At 37.0% G+C, this 19,627-nt stretch overlaps 1 long non-coding RNA gene across 1 annotated transcript in view; it reads right to left on the bottom strand.

The window, feature by feature from the left end:
- Positions 1-391: 391 nt before the first annotated feature.
- Positions 392-19,627, bottom strand: part of LOC126083730 (uncharacterized) — a 124,228-nt gene continuing 104,992 nt past the window's right edge. The window contains exons 3-4 of the long non-coding RNA XR_007518858.1: positions 10,033-10,137; positions 392-456 (exon numbers count right to left, since the gene is read on the bottom strand). This is a non-coding gene — a long non-coding RNA (uncharacterized LOC126083730). The remainder of the gene's footprint in view (positions 457-10,032; positions 10,138-19,627) is intronic.

Here is a 19,627-nt window from a genome sequence, read left to right as displayed (position 1 = left end):
GTTCTGTTGTGCATAGGGTCGCATGAGTGGGTACTGACTTGATGGCATCTAACAACAACATTCTCACTTTATTTAGATGATTTTCATTCATCTTCTTTTTTTTTAAATTCAATGTCTAGCATATAACAGATTTGATGCCTGAATATACTCAGGATTGGTGGTAAGAAAAGTCTGTTGAGGATGGATGCCATGTTCTCATAATAGTCAATAAAACAGGTTGAAAGAAATGACTAAGCTTGAATCCTTCTTGACCCTCTTAAAAAATATTCCAGGCAATATGCCACTCACTCCTTTTCATTCAGTGAGTTCTTCCTAGAGCTCTCTCCAGAGGTATAAGATGACTTTGGTTAGCCAGTCTTACAGAGTAACTGCCAGAGCCAGCAGTCCACATGGTATTGAATATGCCAATAATGACAGCATGGAAGTGTTGAGGCTTTACTTCATTTTCTTTTTTACCTGATGTACCAAAAAAAAAAAAAGGTGAAAGCATGTCAACTCTACCCTGCTGTGACCTGATTCTTTCAAATGCACAATTTACAATAGATGGACCAAGGACTAAAACAAGAATATTCTTGTGTTGAGGAGTAATGGTCAATCATTAAAAAAAATTCTATCCTGCCTCTAGAGATAATCCCTTTTGTTTGCTTAGAAATATTGTTAATTATGACACATAGAAAGACCAGACTTAATGGTCTGACCGAAACTGGAGGAACTCCCAAAGCCATGGACCTCGGACGCTCTATTAATCCAGAATTAAAACCATCCATGAAGACCACTCTTCAGACAAAGATTAGACTGGACTATAAAATAACACTCATGAAGAGTGTGATTCTTAGTTCCAGCAGATACATGAGACCCAATGGGCGGCTCCTGTCCAGAGGCAGGATGAGAAGGCAGGAAGGGACAGGAGCTGGTTTCATGGACACGGGAAACCCCTGGTGGAAAGGGGGAGTGTGCTGTCACATTGCAGGGATTACAACTAGTGTCACAGGACAATATGTGTTTAAAATTTTATATGAGAGATTAACTTGAGCTGTAAAATTTTGCCTAAAATACAATGAAAAAAAAAAAGTTGGAATGCCAAGTGTTTTGTTATATATATTTTTACCACAATAAAAAAAGTAAGGAAAAAATTGTTAATCATGAGAAAATACTCATGAAAAGAAGTTACAATATTTAATATAAATTATAATGGACACAGTATAACATTAAATATTTATTGACTTCAACAAACTGTGTTCACTCACTTAGAAGGTGCACATTCAGCTACTATTCAGGACTTCCACGTTAGAGTGGTCAAACTCTAAACAAAACAAAAGAAGGAAGTTCTTGTGTTTTCAGAATTTCACCTTTTTGAAGGGTCTTTTTCCTTTCTGCTTTCTCTGCTACATGATAGACACTCAATGATAATTTTTTAAGGTCAGAATGTACCATACGAGAATTACTAACAGTGAATTACCTAGTAGTGTCCTGGGAACCTGTCTATGACCCTGAGTTTGTTCCATACCACTGTCTTCATTGAACGAAGTTACCAGAAGCTGGCCAGCAGAGTAGATGGTATCTTGACTTTAGTGTTCTAAGCTTATAAGGTCAAACTAAAACTGACAATGTCTCTCCAATCCAATTAGGGAAAGGCCAGAGAGTGAAGGAATTTCAGTGACTGACAGAAATAAATTAATAAGCAGGAGGCATGAGAAAGTGGACATCATGAGAAAGCAGAAGCCAGGAGGTAAAGACAGAAAAACAAGGAGAGGTAGAGATGGATGCAAGTTGAAGCGAGAAAGAAATGGAACAACAGAGTGACTTAAGAAAAAAAAAAAAAAAAAAAGGAGCAATGGACACTTGCCTCTGATAAGACTATTAAAATTTTCTGGGGACACACAAAAACTCCTTCAAACCTGGATATTTGGTTGCTGAAGAAGTTTCTTGTGCTTTCCTTCTTCTCCATGTAAACCTACAATAAACTCCCATCATGAGTGGAGACCTGAACACATTTGTGTTTCTTACAACCTGAAAGTAGCTTACTAATGCAGTGGGAAAGCTTAAAGAAGATGCATGTGTTTGGAGTGGGCAGAATTTACAAGTAAATTTTTTTTCTGAAATCTAATCAGGATCAAAGGTTAAGGCTCTTAACCCTCAGAATCACTTTCATTTTGCTGTTAATATACATTTAACTCTACCTTTTCTCCATCAAAGTTCAATATCCCCAAGTTCTACTCAGCCTACCAGAAAAATGTGAACTATTAAGATAATATCATATCTCATGTTGTTGTTGTTGTTAGGTGCCATCGAGTTGGTTCCAGCTCATAGCGACCCTATGCAAAACAGAACGAAACACTGCCCGGTCCTGCACCATCCTTAAAATCCTTGTTATGCTTGAGCCCACTGTTGGAGCCACTGTGTCAACCCACCGCGTTGAGGGTCTTCCTCTTTTCCACTGATCCTGTACTTTGCCAAGCATGATGTCCTTCTCTAGAGACTGATCCCTCCTGACAACATGTTCAAAGTATGTAAGACGCAGTCTCGCCATCTTGCTTCTAAGGAGCATTCTGGTTGTACTTCTTCCAAGACAGATTTATTCGTTCTTCTGGCAGTCCGTGGTATATTCGATATTCTTCGCCTCACCACAATTCAAAGGCATCAATTCTCCTTCCGTCTTCCTTATTCATTGCCAGGCTTTCCCATGCATATGATGAGATTGAAAATACCATGGCTTGGGTCATGCACACCTTAGTCTCCAGGGTGACATCTTTGCTCTGCAACACTTTGAAGAGGTCCTTTGCAGCAGGCTTGCCCAATGCAATGTGTCTTTTGATTTCTTGACTGCTGTTTCCATGGCTGTTGATTGTGGATCCAAGTAAAATGAAATCCTTGACCACTTCAATCTTTTCTCCGTTTATCATGATGTTGCTCATTGGTCCAGTTGGGAGGATTTTTGTTTTCTTTATGTTAAGGTGCAATCCATACTGAAGGCTGTGGTCTTTGATCATTATTAGTAAGTGCTTCAAGTCCTCTTCACTTTCACCAAGCAAGGTTGTGTCATCTGCATAATGCAGGTTGTTAATGAGTCTTCCTCCAATCCTGATGCCCCGTTCTTCTTCATATGGTCCAGCTTCTCCGATTATTTGCTCAGCATACAGATTGAATAGGTATGGTGAAAGAATACAACCCTGCCGCATACCCTTCCTGACTTTAAACCAATCAGTATCCCCTTGTTCTGTCCGAACAACTGCCTCTTGATCTATGTAAAGGTTCCTCATGAGCACAATTAAGTGTTCTGGAATTCCCATTCTTCACAATCTTATCCATAGTTTGTTATGATCCACACAGTCGAATGCCTTTGCATAATCAATAAAACACAGGAAAACATCCTTCTGGTATTCTGTGCTTTCAGCCAGGATCCATCTGACATCAGCAATGATATCCCTGGTTCCACATCCTCTTCTGAAACCGGCCTGAATTTCTGGCAGTTCCCTGTCGATATACTGCTGCAGCCGTTTTTGAATGATCTTCAGCAAAATTTTGCTTATGTGTGATATTAATGACTTGTTCTATAATTTCCACATTCAGTTGGATCACTTTCTTCGGAATAGACATATATATGGATCTCTTCCAGTCAGTTGGCCAGGAAGCTGTCTTCCATATTTCTTGGCATAGACAAGGGAGCACCTCCAGCACTGCATCCGTTTCTTGAAACATCTCGATTGATATTCCATCAATTCCTGGAGGCTTGTTTTTCACCAATACCTTCAGAGCAGCTTGGACTTCTTCCTTCAGTACCATCTGTTCCTGATCATATGCCACTTCTTGAAATGGTTGAATATCAACTAATTCTTTTTGGTATAATGACTCTGTGTATTCCTTCCATCTTCTTTTGATGCTTCCTGCATCATTTGATATTTTCTCCATAGAATCCTTCACTATTGCAACTCGAGGCTTGAATTTTTTCTTCAGTTTTTTCAGCTTGAGAAACACTGAGCGTGTTCTTCCCTTTTGGTTTTCCAGCTCTTTGCACATGTTATTATAATACTTGACTTTGTCTTCTCGAGAGGCCCTTTGAAATCTTCTGTTCAGTTCTTTTACTTTATCAATTCTTCCTTTTGCTTTAGCTGCTCAACGCTCGAGAGCAAGTTTCAGAGTCTCCTCGGACCTGCACCATGGTCTTTTCTTTCTTTCCTGTCTTTTCAGTGACCTCTTGCTTTCTTCATGGATGATGTCCTTGATGTCATTCCACAACTCGTCCGGTCTTCAGTCACCAGTGTTCGATGCGTCAAATCTATTCTTCAGATGGTCTCTAAATTCAGGTGGGATATACTCAAGGCCATATTTTGGCTCTTGTGAACTTGCTCTGATTTTCTTCAGTTTCAGCTTGAACTTGCATATGAGCAATTGATGGTCTGTTCCACAGTCAGCCCCTGGCCTTGTTCTGACTGATGATATTGAGCTTTTCCATCATCTCTTTCCACAGATGTAGTCAATTTGATTTCTGTGTGTTCCATCTGGCGAGGTCCATGTGTATAGTCTCCGTTTATGTTGGTGAAAGAATGTATTTGCAATGAAGAAGTCGTTGGTCTTGCAAAATTCTATCATTTGATCTCTGGCATTGTTTCTATCACCAAGGCCATATTTTCCAACTACTGATCCTTCTTCTTTTCCAACTCTCGCGTTCCAGTAATTATCAATGCATCTTGATTGGATGTTTGATCAATTTCAGACTGCAGAAGCTGATAAAAATCTTCTATTTCTTCATCTTTGGCCCTACTGGTTGGTGTGTAAATTTGAATAATAGTCATATTAACTGGTCTTCCTTGTAGACATATGGATATTATCCTATCACCTACAGTGTTGTACTTCAGGATAGATCTTGAAAAGTTTTTTTTGACAATGAATGCAACACCATCCCTCTTCGAGTTGTCATTCCCAGCATAGCAGAATATATGATTGTCCGATTCAAAATGCCCAATACCAGTCCATTTCAGTTCACTAATGCCTAGGATATTGATATTTATGCATTCCATTTCATTTTTGATGATTTCTCATTTTCCTAGATTCATATTTCTTACATTCCACGTTCTGATTATTAATGGATGCTTGCAGCTGTTTCTTCTCATTTTGAGTCATGCCACATCAGCAAATGAAGGTCCCGAAAGCTTTACTCCATCCATGTCATTAAGATCGACTCTTCTTTGAGGAGGCAGCTCTCCCCCAGCCATCTTTTGAGTGTCGTCCAACCTGGGGGCTCATTTTCCAGCACTACAATGTTTCGTTGCTATTCATAAGGTTTTCACTAGCTAATACTTTTCAGAAGTAGATTGCTGGGTCTTTTTTCCTACTCTGTCTTAGTCTGGAAGTTCAGCTGAAACCTGTCCTCCAGGGGTGACCCTGCTGGTATCTGAATACCAGTGGTATAGCTTCCAGCATCACAGCAACTCGCAAGCCCCCACAGTATGACAAACTGACAGACACATGGGGGATCATATTTCATAAAAAAAAATGTCATAGTGTCCTCTGAATGCTCTAAAGTAAAAAACCAAACAAGTAAAGTAAACTACTAGCCATAAAAACAATCAAAACAAAACACAAATATAACATAGACCTCTAACATACTTCCTGTGACTATTTTCTAAGTAGTATTTGACCTTTCTGTAACTCTCAGACTTCAACTAATTTATATTTACTGCTTTAAATACCTCCCATTATGAAACTCAGAATGTTCAAAGAAGTGTGCCTTTCACTTCTAGAATCACCCTTCTACAAGATTAAGCAGCTTTTCACTGACCATTGACTATGCATGGCATCACTTCTGCCATAAGCCATTGACCAAACAGTCATGAAGGCTGCCCAGATCCAAGGAGTAGAGAAATAGATTCTACATCTCAATGGGGATATGCCAAAGTCACATTTCAGAAGAAGGCATATAATGGGTGATATGACTGCGGTCATCTTTAGTTACTACAATGTACCAGTCTCCAGAAATATATACTTTTAAAAAATATCTTCCACACTTTTTCTACCCCCATAGTGTTACCACACCACTGGGAATGAAGTGGATATTTTTATACACATTTTATTTGTCAAGATATTTGGATATTTTTAGTACTACCACTCAGTATACAAAATATAAAGATGTTATTTATTGTTTGGGGTTAAATACAGACAACAGGATGCTACCTACACAAAGGGGGATACATTTTCACCTGCAATAAGGTTACTGTCTGCTTTGTGTTCACCCTTGTGGAAGAGGTCAGGGTGACTTCTATTTGGAACTCAACACTTTAAAACCCCCATTTGGTGAATAAGATTTTTATTAGTAAATGAATAAACTCGATCACTTGATGTAGACAATGCATATGCTTAACCTGAGGCTGATTTGTCTCTCCCTAAAGGATGTTTTTTTTTTTTTTTAAAGGATGCATAAAATTTGTTTTGAAAAGGTTCCCTTAGCACTTTTATCAGATAAGTTTTGTGTTAGGGGGAAAAAAACAGCTTTCAATACTCTAGATAAAGGACCTTCTTTTGATTATTGCCAAGGAGACTTCATGTGAAACCTCCCTCTGTGCTCAACATGGACTGGATCATATTCATCACTATTGACAGTCTCATATATGTCACTGTCCAGCAAAAATCCTATCTGTTTGTCTCAAAAGCCTCATATTAGTCAGAATGGCACACCTAACTCTTTGTTCCCTATCTTCATGATTTTAAGTGCACACAGTTTGACCTTAGATAGTTTCTTTGTACCTCTGTCTTAGCACTCAAATCCAGACAGTTTTCAGTATCTTCTTGCAGAATTAACTCTCAGGCAACCAAACTTTTCTCTGTCCATACCTTATGACATTCTCTGGTATTTGTTTGGGTATGGATGCTCTACCTGATGGAAATATCCTGAGCTAAAGTGTCTGTCAACAATATGCACAGGAGAAATTTTACAAAACACGCCCAAATACTCTATTTCCACATGATCTAGCTGCATTTTCTGAGAACAATAATATGAGTTAAATGAAAATGGAATAAAACCAATAGTTCTGGGTATGGGAAATCAGCTTTATGGCACATGAACAACATATTAGGAGAGAAAAGATAGGCTTTTCCCAGTTTTAGTGTACGTTGTAGTCAAACAAAGATTCAGATATTATTGAAACTTCCTATAGAACTACTGGGTTGATACCAGCAGGAATTTATTTTGTTGACATCTCCACTTAGGAAATACTTTATCCTAAAGAATGAGGCAGGCCAGCTCAATGAGAACCATGTCTCAATTTTCGAATAAAGAGGCAGCCCTTTATATCTTCATCCCACTCTCATAGCCTCACATCTGTATCTTAGGGAAATGATGGATTCAAGTTAAAATAGGACGAGCAATTCTCACTACATGACGTATTGACAACACAAAGTAGCAACACTCTGGGACTCTGGTATGTAAGCACAGTACAAAGGTAGGCAAGGGGCTTCTCTACCCTTAAGTGTAGAGCAGAATGGCCACATAGGGCTGTCTCAGCAGCAGCAGTAACTTCGGTTTTGCCAGAGAAGGGAAGCTTCAGCTCCGTAGAGCATAGACATAGCTCCATTTCCGTGGTGATCATCCGGAGACCTTGGCAATATCAGAAGCCTTACAGTTCCGTTGAAAGTTTGTGTGAGTATTGACTGTTTTAGCAGCATGACCTTAGAATATGGAACCACATCCAGAGCAGGAAGGAGAGGACAAAAAGTTATTCCAGAGTCTGAAAATACCTGGGGACAACTTTGAGAGATTCTGCAAGTCCCACAATAAGAAACTGAGGGAAATACAGAAAAACATTGTGTGTTATTTTTGAAGGTTAACTCTTTTTTGCTCCCGTATAAAAATAATCTAAAAAATAAGAGCTAAATTAATATATCAAACCAATAAAATCCTCAGAGGTTTAAAGGGTAGATAGTCAGTATAGAATAGAGCACAAGCTAAAAAAAAAAAAAAGAAAAAAAAAAAAAACAAGCTAGCCCTGGCTTAATCTGCTGTTCGCATCCTGGAAAATAACAATAGTGTCAAAATATAATCTTCTTCAGATGAAATCAGCAAAATGGGTTATGCACATAACACAGTGCCTTGCACATGGGGATTGTTCAAGAATGTTGGATTCCTCACCCTTTCCCCTTTGTTATCTCTTCCCTGTCCACTTGTTCATCTTTCCCTATTGTGTCAAGGATATTGGATAGGGCTATTGACCTGAGCTTTTACACAAAGTAGGACTGACAGATACACATAAAATAGAAAAAAATTAAAAAAATACATCACGCATAAAATTAGTATAAAAAGTTCCGGTAGCATATTCAGCCAAAGTTGCTGTTTCTTATTTAGGATGCTATTATAGCGTCTTGGCTAGAATGCTGATTTCTAGAATTGTTCACTGTTAGCAAATCACCATAAAATTCCAGAAGTGTGTCATATGAGAGATTTCATCTAATATAGGAGTTAATCAGATTCTTTTAATTCTCTGCATACATTTTCTCAAAATAACACATACTATCCTTAAGAAAATGAGTTCTAAAATATGACCAAAATAAAAATAACCTGTTCCCTGTGGAAACACAAAGGCTTTAGCAAATACCTTTCTAATTTATGTAAACAAAGACGAATAGGTTAATTTTGTTTATTGTTTTTCTTTTAATGGCTCTCAGGCAAAATCTCATTTATACATTTTTCTTTTTATTAAAAATCCTCTTCTAAAAGGTGTTTCCTCAAGACAAAGAAATCTCATACCCCAAATGACATGAGTATGTCATGTGAAATTGAATTATGTTAGCCAGCATTCCTTTAATTAACATTTTTTCATGGGCATCCATTTTTCAACAATAATATTAGAAAATAATTAATACCTTTAGGACAAGGACCTGAACTTTATGCAAATATAGATTAGAGAAGTCCAAATTATTTTTTAATGAGCTATATGTATTATGTCTTCCTATCTAGAGTTCATCTGGACCATGGCACTAAATAAGCTTAGAGTTAATTAAGCATATTATAACTATTCCTGGCTTTTGCCTTTATTGGTATGAATCCAGCAGCTCAGAGGCACTCAGCAAACATGGAAAGACTTTATCAATACCCCACTCCAAAACACCTTGAAATATTTCAATCCACTTTACACTTGGAATAATTCTAGAAGGCTCAAACCTATTGGACACTTTTTGAAATCCATTACTTTCCTATTTATATAAATATGAATTGCAGGAATAGAGGAAGCTTTCTTTGCAGATGTTGATTTATATTAATAAGAGCTATAGTCAAACAATTGCTCTTGAGCACCTGCACACATGAAGGTAGGCTATCTCTTGCTGCAGAGATATTGGCTCTGGCATCAGCTGATTAAGTGAACAGATTTGCTTCGTATTTTCGTGTGCTGAATTAAATACAAGTTATAATAGAAAATCTCAACATGCCAATGAGAAGCAGAAGAGCTCTTCTAATTTTCAGGAAATGAATGAAAGAATCACTTTTTCGGCAAAAAAAAAAAAAAAAAAAAAAATCTACAGACCACTCATTAATAGCTTACCACATTTTGGCACTAGCTGAACTAATTTAACTTATCCCTACTTAGAGGCTGTGTTAGTTAGTAGAGCAAATCCTATTGGAACTGATCTTATTGAAATCTACCCAAGATTTTAAAGAAATGTCACTTACATGAGATAATTCTAAAAAGGGAAATCCAAAACAGAACAAAATGTGAATATCAAGAAAAAGCAACAGACATTTATTTTCTACTAGGTACTCAGCAGGGAAAGAAAAAGAGTAGAATCAGTATATATTTTCCATGGATCTGGTTCACTTTCTATCATACACCCTGAGGACATATTTCCACAGCTGTGGCAAAATCCATTACAGGAGAATGCTTTGACATATGAAGAGTTATCTTTCCAGTCTCTTCCACATAATTCTATGATGAAACAACAACTCAGACTCTGGAGATGGGGGTGGAATATCAGAAAAGCAATGGATTTTGAATTCAGACAAAGTAGACTTTAAATACAAGCATTGCCATTTACTACCTGACTTACCTTAAATAATCAGTTTCCTTCTCTCTGTCTCAGTTTCTTCCCTCCCTTTGCTTTCTGAGAATTTACTACTTGGAGTCATTGAAAGAAAAGTGCCCAGTAGATTTTCTGGAACATAACACACAAAATGATTATTAATTCATTTTTTTCCCCTTTCTTCAGGCATTATCTCCACCCATTTTCTGTGTTACCTGCTGCTACACAAAGACTTCAGTTTTGCTTTGTTTTTTTGTGTGATTTTGCATTTATTTTTATTTTATTTTATTTATTTTTATCCTACTTTACTCCTAGGTGATCCCTAATTTGACCACGTACCCTATCTTCTGGAAAATCTCTCTCTACCACCTCATCTTTTTTTTTTTTTAAATACTCCTCCCCAAAGTCTAGGGATAAGAAGAGACCAAAGCGGGGACGGAGAAGCAAACATGATTAGATTAGGCCTCTGTGCTAGAAAAAGGAGTTTCTGTTTGAAAGAATAAAGGACATAAAGACAGTTGGACTTCAATAAACACATTCTTGGCTTTCTTGAATCATTTTTCTTTTGGAATGCTCTCCTCTTGGGAATTTTTTGGTTTTGGCAGGGCCCCTTCTTTATAGAAAGAGGAATTAGTCTTCATATTCACAAACCTTAAGGCAGAGCCCAGGAGAAAGGAAATTAGGAGCAGGCTGCTGAGACCTGCCTATAATTTATGCCAATGTAGTCTTCATGATGTATATGAAGTACAGACTTGCTCTCCAGAGAGCTGAACACATAAGCATTTCAAAGCCAAATGAGTAATCTTCCTGGTCACCTTTGGCTAACTTTTTTTTCAAAAAAGGCATCCAGAAGGTAAAATCAAAGTTTTATAAAATTCATAAACTTTTTAAACAGGCCTTAAATAATAAGGAACTATAAGAATTTAAAGATAACGCATAGGATAAAAACAACTTAAATATTTGAAAACAATTCTCTATCTCGCTTTATGTGTTACATATCAAAACTAGTCCATTGTTTTACCTTGTTTTTATTTAATAAAGATTTTGTTATTATACCGGTTACATTGTGTTATTAACCCCCCCCAAAAACGAAACCCGTTGCTGTTGAGTCGATTCCGACTGATAGCAACCCTATGGGACAAAGTAGATCTGCCCCATAGAGTTTCCAAGGAGTACCTGGTGGATTTGAACTGCCGACCTTTTGGTTAGGAGTCATAGCACTTAACCACTATGCCACCAGGGTTTCATACTATAAACAACAATCCTCAGTAACAAGTTACATATACAGTGTTATCCCCATTTTATAAAAGCAAAGAAGCAATAGCTGCATTCGAGAAGGAATTTGTGTCTCTAGAGCCCAAATCACGACATGCTCCAACTGCCTCTATTTCCTTTCTCTACAGAGGTGTTGTTCTCCACAACAATCAGCGCTTCTCTTTTAAACACACTCATGGTCCTGGAAATGTGAAATTCTTCTTTGAGAGAAAGCATACAGATCACTTTTTATTTTATTTTTTATTTTATTTTTCCAGTGACTTGCTTGTTATGAATATTTATATCGTCCAGTCACGGGGTCCAAGGCTTTTTTTTTTTTTCCTTAATCATTTTAATCCAACATATGTATGAAAACCTTGTACTTGGAGAAGTTTTACTAACCCTGTACGCATTTGTTGGCAGAGTGGTTAAGTGCTACAGCTGCTAACCAAAAATTCAGCAGTTCAAATCTACCACGGGTTCCTTGGAAACCCTATGCGGCAGTTCTACTCTGTCCTATAGGGTCGCTATGAGTCAGAATTTTTTGTTGTTGTTGTTACGCATTTCAGTCACACCGTATCTGATAGAAATGTATCCCAAAGAAAACGCTTCCTGCAAACAGAAGTGCATATCCTGGGATCCTCTGCACCTGTTTATCTGAAAGTACCATTTGGACCTGAAACTTTATTTTTTATTTTTATCTGAGCAGTTTTGTGCAGCTGTTCAAACTACTATGCTAATACGAAAATCAAATATCATTTATTCAGAAGGGGAATTAACTTTTATAATAACACATTTCAGAAATTCCCGGTGTAGATAAACAGTGTTTTTCCCCATATTTAGATTTCCTTTACAAAGATTTGTTCTGAGTCACTGAATTCTTCTCGTTCCCAGTTTGGGAGATATATATGAATATGCAAATAAGCTGGAGCAGCAGAGCCATTCACTGCAAACCTGGCCATTACTGCCATCAGTAACTTACAAAAAAGTTTCCCTAAGTTAATAGCTAGTAATATAAGTATAGTGAAAGGCCAAGGAAAAAAATCCTAATTGGGAGGTTAATGTGTATATTTACCATTATCTAAAAGATATAAATCCAAATTAAGTAAATTCTCAACTGCACATAATATTTAAAAGTATTTCTGCCTCAGTATAACCAAAGTGGAAATTGAAAATATTTAGAGCATAGAATCCAGTTTCAAACATATGTAATACTTCACAAACTGCAATTTTTAAAAATGCAGTTTCAAGGGTTTCTCTTTATTAATGTTTTTTCTACTTTTCAAGTTGCCACAATTTCTCTGCACTCCTAAAAAAGGAAGTATGAGTTTCTCCTGATGTATACTGTAAGGATTCTGGGAAAACAAATGAGGTTATATGTTTGAAAGTGTTTCTAGAGTTTTAAACAAAAGTTTCATGACAATTTAAAGTAGTCCCATTATCACAGGGTTTTCTAAGCTCACCAGGTCTTTCTCTCATGGAGTGACTGGATGGGTTCCAAGCACCAACGTTTAGATTAGCAGCCAAGTGCCTAACCATTGCACCACGAGGGTCTAGAATTCATATTATTGATAAGTGTGAATCTAAGAAAAATGTGCGATGGTTATTTACAAAAGAAGTATCTTTTTTTTTTTTTTTTTTCTGACATCAGTAAGTATGAGAAAAGAAAACAGGCATTAACCTGTGTCATAGATTCTAGAGGGTCCTGCTTCACATAGCTTCAAAGAGCTACCACATTGCCTCATGGTCTTAATCTACCAGGGTAAGGCATTGCTGTTGAAATGCTGTTATTATCTGAGATGGCTCGTTCTTCAGGTACTGTTATCCATTAACACTCTAGGATAAAATAGCCTAAAAGATTGGTTAACCCAGTGCTAACCGAAAAAAAAAAAAAAAAATGATTGGTTAGCCATTAATAAGTGCCTCCCTAAGAAACTACACATATTTTGATTGGGATCAGAAAAATGTAGCCAAGATTGCGAAGAGGGTTCTTATCAGGTTTGGACTTCGATCAATGAGTCAGGCTTAGAAATGTCAACTAGTGATGTCAGTAAGGAGTAAGTGAGGAGAGACCTCCAAACGAACAAGGAGACACCAGTTCTAGACTAGAGTAGAGAACAGTCATGATCAAGATCTGGCACTAAAAAGAAAAAAAAAAAAACATAGAATGGTAATTGTGGCCTTTCTGTGGACCCATTAGAAGGGCTGTATTAAGATCTTACTTTATCACATCATTTTCTCACTCTAGTTCATCATGGTAATACTAGAAAGGATTACATTTCTGTTAAGGTCACATCTTTCCAGGAAGTTAGACCAGAAGGAAAAAAAAATTTACTTTGAAAGTTATAAAAATCAAACTAACGAACCCTGTTGCCACGGAGTCAGTTCCGACTCATAGAGACCCTCTAGGACAGAGAACTGCCCCACAGAGTTTCCAGTGAGCAGCTGGTGGATTCAAACTGCTGAATTTTTGGTTAAGCAGTCGTGCTCTTAACCACTGTGCCACCAGGGCCCCTTGAAAACTATAAACCAAAGCCAAACCCACTGCCGTCTAGTCGATTCCGACTCATAGTGACCCTATAGGACAGTATAGAACTGTCCCATAGGGTTTCCAAGGAGCGGACAGTGGATTCGAACTGCCAGCCTTTTTGGTTAGCAGCAGTAGCTCTTAACCACTGGACCACCCTACCTCTCTCTTTCTTTTATGGGTAAGAGAAAAACTACAACAAGCCAATTTGGAGATAATGAAGAAATTGTTAACAAACAGTCGCTTTAATTTTCAACAAGGACTCTGTAAACCCGTTTGAGCTGCAGAATTCTTTGCATGTGTAGCTCTGCCAGATTTTTGTGGTCTCAGTCTCAGTCTGCCACCCTAATGTTCACACAGGCTGTTTCAAAAGGAAATTTGCAAAACAAAGAAAGATCAAAGAACACTAAATATGTGGGTGAGGCTGCAGGATCTGCCAGTGGAAAAGGTCTCCCTGACAGAAGCTGTGATCTCTTAAAAGACAGCTACTGTTCACCAACAGAACTCAAACAAAACATCATTTTGGTCCAAAAAATGAAGCTGGGGCATTTGTGCAATTAGATTTGGATTATGGGCTTCTGAATTACTTTCCCATTCAAGCTCTTTATGGATAATACCACAAGATAGAAAGTCAAATTTATTAAGAAGCCACATGTGAGAGCTGGATGGGCTTTGGAATGTGTCTAGTCCAACCGTCTCATGTTCAGACATGGGAACTGAGGCCTAGAGAAGGAAGCTGACTTGCCAAAGATTATACAACCTTTAATGTGAAAGGGAAACCCTGGTGGTGTAGTGGTTAAGTGCTACAGCTGCTAACCAAGAGGTTGGCAGTTCAAATCCACCAGGCACTCCTTGGAAACTCTGTGGGGCAGTTCTACTCTGTCCTATAGGGTTGCTATGAGTCAGAATCGACTCGATGACAGCAGGTTTTGTTTTGTTTTGTTTCAATGTAACAGAGGTGGTACAGATCCCACATCCCCTGGCTCACTACCAAATGCTCTTTTCCCCAGTGATGCTTTCCCCTTAAAACACAACAAAAAGCAACGGAATGGGGGAATGACTTACCATACGTCATACTTGAGTTTTGGTAGCATCCCACAGTTTTTTAAAGCTGTAGTCATCTGAGTTACTAAAGATTGACAGTACTATTTCAGTGCAGTTTATTGTTCCTATGAAACCATTATAAAGTATAGTAAGAGATAGAACAAATTTGATTTTGAAGTTGACTTTTTGTGCTTAGAGCATGTGATGAGAGAAAATGTACTGACAGTTCAAGCTTACTCAAGCTTAATGACAGATCTAAATTGGAGCTTGGAGATAAAAGAAATTCTTTAGTGATGCCTCAGCTGTCATTGATTGCTATGAGCAATTTTAAAGCTATTCAAGAAGAGAATTGCCAGCTTGGTTCTGAAAGGGGAGAAAGTGGTACATGAGATTAGAGGCTGGGACAAATGCTATCTTGTATCACTTACATACATAGGTGACAATCCTGACTGCATATAGACATTTATCAGCAGGAAATAACTCAATGAATGTTCGGGGTAGCACAAGCACCAGCTGTGCTAAGGAAAATGAAAATAAAAGGTGGTTTGCCTTGTAAGGATCACGAGCAGCAAGATGGCTGGGGAGGCAAAAAAAAAAAAAAGTAGTTGCTAAAGCCGAGTGCCAATAAAAAATAATAATAATAAACTCTCCTCAAAAATTATGAGATATCTTCCTCCACTTGCTGAAATCTTTGAATTAAAAAGATACAGAGTCCATTTTGAGAAATTCAGTGTCACTAAATGGAAAGTGAAAGCATCTCCAATTCTACATTTACTCTGAAGCCTTCATGCCCCATTTGCCCTACTGGTATTGAATCCCATAATAAGCTTCTACCTCTTGAGTCCAAATAAATGGCGGTTATCAAAATGGTCTATTTTTAACTGATATTTAAAGCCACTTCCTCTCTAGCATTTTGTCTTTATAAAATATCCTAAGGCCTTAAGTTTATTAATTAATAGGGGTACTTTCCTCCCAAATAAGTTAATAGTATCATTAATTTAAAGGTAGGAGACAGAAATAGAGAAATTCAGTAGTCACAAAGATATTTTTCTACAGAAAGTGTTCTATTCATAGGTAGGATGGATGAACAAATAGAAAATACAGCCCAAAAAGATTTTTCACTTTGGAGCATCTATCTCCTAACTTATTGTCATTCCCTAAATACACCGTAAATATTCACACTCTTCTTTTTATGTTGTCCATCTACATGAAATGCCTCTTTCGATATTCTTCGCTTAGTGTATATAATGCATTCTTCAAGCCCCAACTCCAGTATCATTTTAGTGATTGGAAATTCACTTGTCAGAAATAAGTACTCCACATCTGTATTTCCACAGTACTTACCACCAGCATAACAGTGTCACGTACCATTTGATTATTTACCTATGTCCTCCATCATAGGGACTCCCCACTAGTGTATTATTTGTCTCTGTATGGATCCCAGTATTTATGCATATTTTTTAATTGCCTAGGACATAGCAAGTGTCATGAAATATTTGTTGAATCAATTAATGAAATTGTACATTATTGATATTGTTTAATAATTCTTTGTCTATAGAGATTACAAAAGAATATACAATTCAGCTGTAGACAGCCCTGCCAGTAAACTTTTCATTTACATAGTTCACAAAAATATACATTTTTACCCTAATACGTCCTGTTTTTTATGTCCTATTTTTTTTTTTTTTTTTTTTTTCATAGAGGAAGGAGCCCTGGTGGCGAAGTTGTTAAGTGCTTGGCTGCTAGCCAAAAAGGTCGGCAGTTTGAACCTACCAGAAGCTTCTTAGGAGAAAGACCTGGTGATCTGTTTCCATAAAGATTACAGAATTAGAAACCCTAAGGGACAGTTCTAATCTGTTTTATAGGGTCGCTATGAGTCGGAATCAACTCAATGGCGGCAAGGTTTTCTTGGTATGTTCTATAGAAAAGAATTTCATTCTATTTTCCACCTAAGTATTTTTTGTCTGTATCATGGAGTAAATAACATTCTCTTCTTATTTTGCAGAAATAGGCAATAATCACTAAGTACGATACTTTTGTTGGCCTAGATCTCATGTGGGATCGATACATACAGAAACAGAAAGATAGTGCGACAGAAATTTCAGTCTTGAAATGGGCTTCCCTTTCCCTTTCAGAATCATATGTGGTCTGGGGAGGGGAGACAGTGAATACACAAATACCTCTGTGTTTGCACATCCATTCATCCCTTGCCCATCACTGACATCCCTACCTGCAGTACCTTTGCTATCAGGACATCTTGAGATACAACCACATTATGTTCATTATACCTTGCTGTTTCCCCAAGTATTTGTTTTCTTTTATAGAAAGTGAAAGTTCCTCTTTAGATTTATTTTAACCTTTTGAGTGGACCTAGAGAAGGAAATCCTGCTGATTTTGGTAAAGTGAGCTGGCAAAAATCCAATCTAAATCTCCAAACGAAGTAAATATTTAAATTGTAAATTGTGTCACATCAAAGGAAATCCCATAGTCCACAGATGTTACAGGTTTAATAACAATAATATACTCACCCTCAACAATCTGGGGATTTTTGTTTTTTTTGTTTGTTTTCATTGCTAGCAATAACCCTACTGGCAAAATACGGTAGTATTCCACTCTGAATTGAGGTCTGTTGAGTCTTGTGTTACTTTCTAAGAACGATACTACATTCGTGTTCATGTATTTCATGCTGAAATAAGAAAGAAAAAAAAAAAGATGTATTTACACATCCTCCAGTGTGGGGTTTGTGCTCCATAAAGGTACATTTAATGATACTATCTTGAGCCAGAGTGAAAACAGTGTGTAAAAATATATCTTCTAGAAAATTATGTAATCAGTCTAAAAATGAGATGCTTACACTTGTTTAATATGCCTATTTTTATTCAAATAGACATGAAAAGGATCTAACAAGATATTTGATATTCTACCACAGAATATTTTTCTAGAAAATAAATAACTTCAATTGTTTTTGTTGAAATGTTCACATGGCAAAATTACTGAGAAACGAAACATTTTTAAGGTGATAGTGAGACATTCTAATTTACATTTGTTCAAAAGATCAAATATTTCTCATTTCTAATAACCCTTTGAAATTATTTCAAGACTGATGTTGATGGTATGACACAGTGATACTAAAACTGAGAAAGTAGGGCTGCAATTTGGGTCTTGTAATAATAAATTTGCCTTGTGGTTTTCTGACATAAGGAGGTAAAATCTTCCAGTGCTCTAGTCACTCAGGAGAGCAAGTTTCTCTGCTTTGGAAGAACTAGTTATCCCCACAAACTGCAGGTAATTTAGTAAAATTAAAAAAGAGAAGTGTGAATATTATGTAGAAACCTGAGACTATGCAACTTATTAACTTATTTCCAGGAGCAAACTTCAAACACCAGCTCTACACAGAACTAATCATTGACGATTAAAAAAAAAAAAAAACTTTCATCTTGTGATACATTTCTGGTCACTGCTTGCCATCTCATTTCACCATTCTGGTCTGTGCCCTTGCCTAGCTTGTCAAACAATAGGCACTCAATTATGTGTTGATTGAATGATTACTTGCTTGCTTGCTTGATCGATCGATTGGTCGATCGACCGACCGACCGACCGACCGACCGACCGATTGATTGATTGGTTGATTGATTGGTTGATTGGTTGATTGATTGATTGATTTGGGCTCTGTTTCCTCCACTAGTCTGAACATTCTGGAGCTGACTGTGTATTTTATTCACCCTGAAATTGATCAACAACCCAGAAACATCAAATTTTTTTTAATATATATACATAAATGTTTTGTAAACACTAAAGAAGCAACAATTATATTCTCAAGGTCTTTGTTTCACTCCAGTCTAATTGCTATGGAGTTGATTCCAATTCATGCCAACCCCATATTGTCAGAGTGGAATTGTGCTCCACAGGGTTTTCAATAGCTCATTTTTCGGGACTAGGTCACCAGGTTTTTCTTCTGAGACACCTCCAACCTTTTGGTTATGACCCAGGGAATTCTGCTGAAAATGCGTGTTTTTTCTTTGTTTGTTTGACAGTAAAGCATTGTTGGTTTATAGGGAGTACGATTTTCCGTCCAGTTCTTTGCCTTTGTTAATTAAAAGAATAGAAAGCACTTTACCTTGCATATAGTTTATTTGTTCTTATAATAGGTCCATTCCTTGTTGCTTTTTCATAAATGAAAAATCATATAGGTAAATTATTATAAATTCTTATGTTTCCCTCTAAAGCATATTAATACATGCATCCTCATGTAAAAAAAAAAAAGAAAGAGAGAGAGAGAGAGAGAAACATTCTATCATGTCAAAAGATACTCATATCTTTAGGATTCTTAAAGTTTAGTATAACCCAAAAGTCGCCTGCTTATTAAGCTTTCTATGACAAGGCTTATAAAACCCTCAACATTTTAAACAATAATGTACTTTTTTTTAATCTAAAATAAGTGAAAAGGCTAAGGTTTATAAACAGAGCAAACCCATATCAAACAGAAAAATTGGACTGGTAACTGTAACCAAATGATAATCTGACATTAAATTGGATTTTTAATTTCAGTGACATTTAAACTTTAGTTTACATAATAGGTAGTATTCAAGACTGAAGAATATATGAAGGTATTGTTGAAGTGATTGTTCTGGGTGAAAGAAAGCATTATAAGTAGCGATTATCAACACACCACTCTGAGTGATTTTACTTTTTATTATACCAAAGTGCAGTCGAATTTTCACTATACTCTTGGGAACGCTCACCAACCGAAGACATGCTGAAAGAGACACCGGGCTCTGTGATCTTGGTCACATATAT

The sequence above is a fragment of the Elephas maximus genome, chromosome 10 (assembly GCF_024166365.1).
Source record: "Elephas maximus indicus isolate mEleMax1 chromosome 10, mEleMax1 primary haplotype, whole genome shotgun sequence".
Lineage (NCBI taxonomy): Eukaryota > Metazoa > Chordata > Mammalia > Proboscidea > Elephantidae > Elephas > Elephas maximus.
This window is presented reverse-complemented; position numbering and strand designations above follow the sequence as displayed.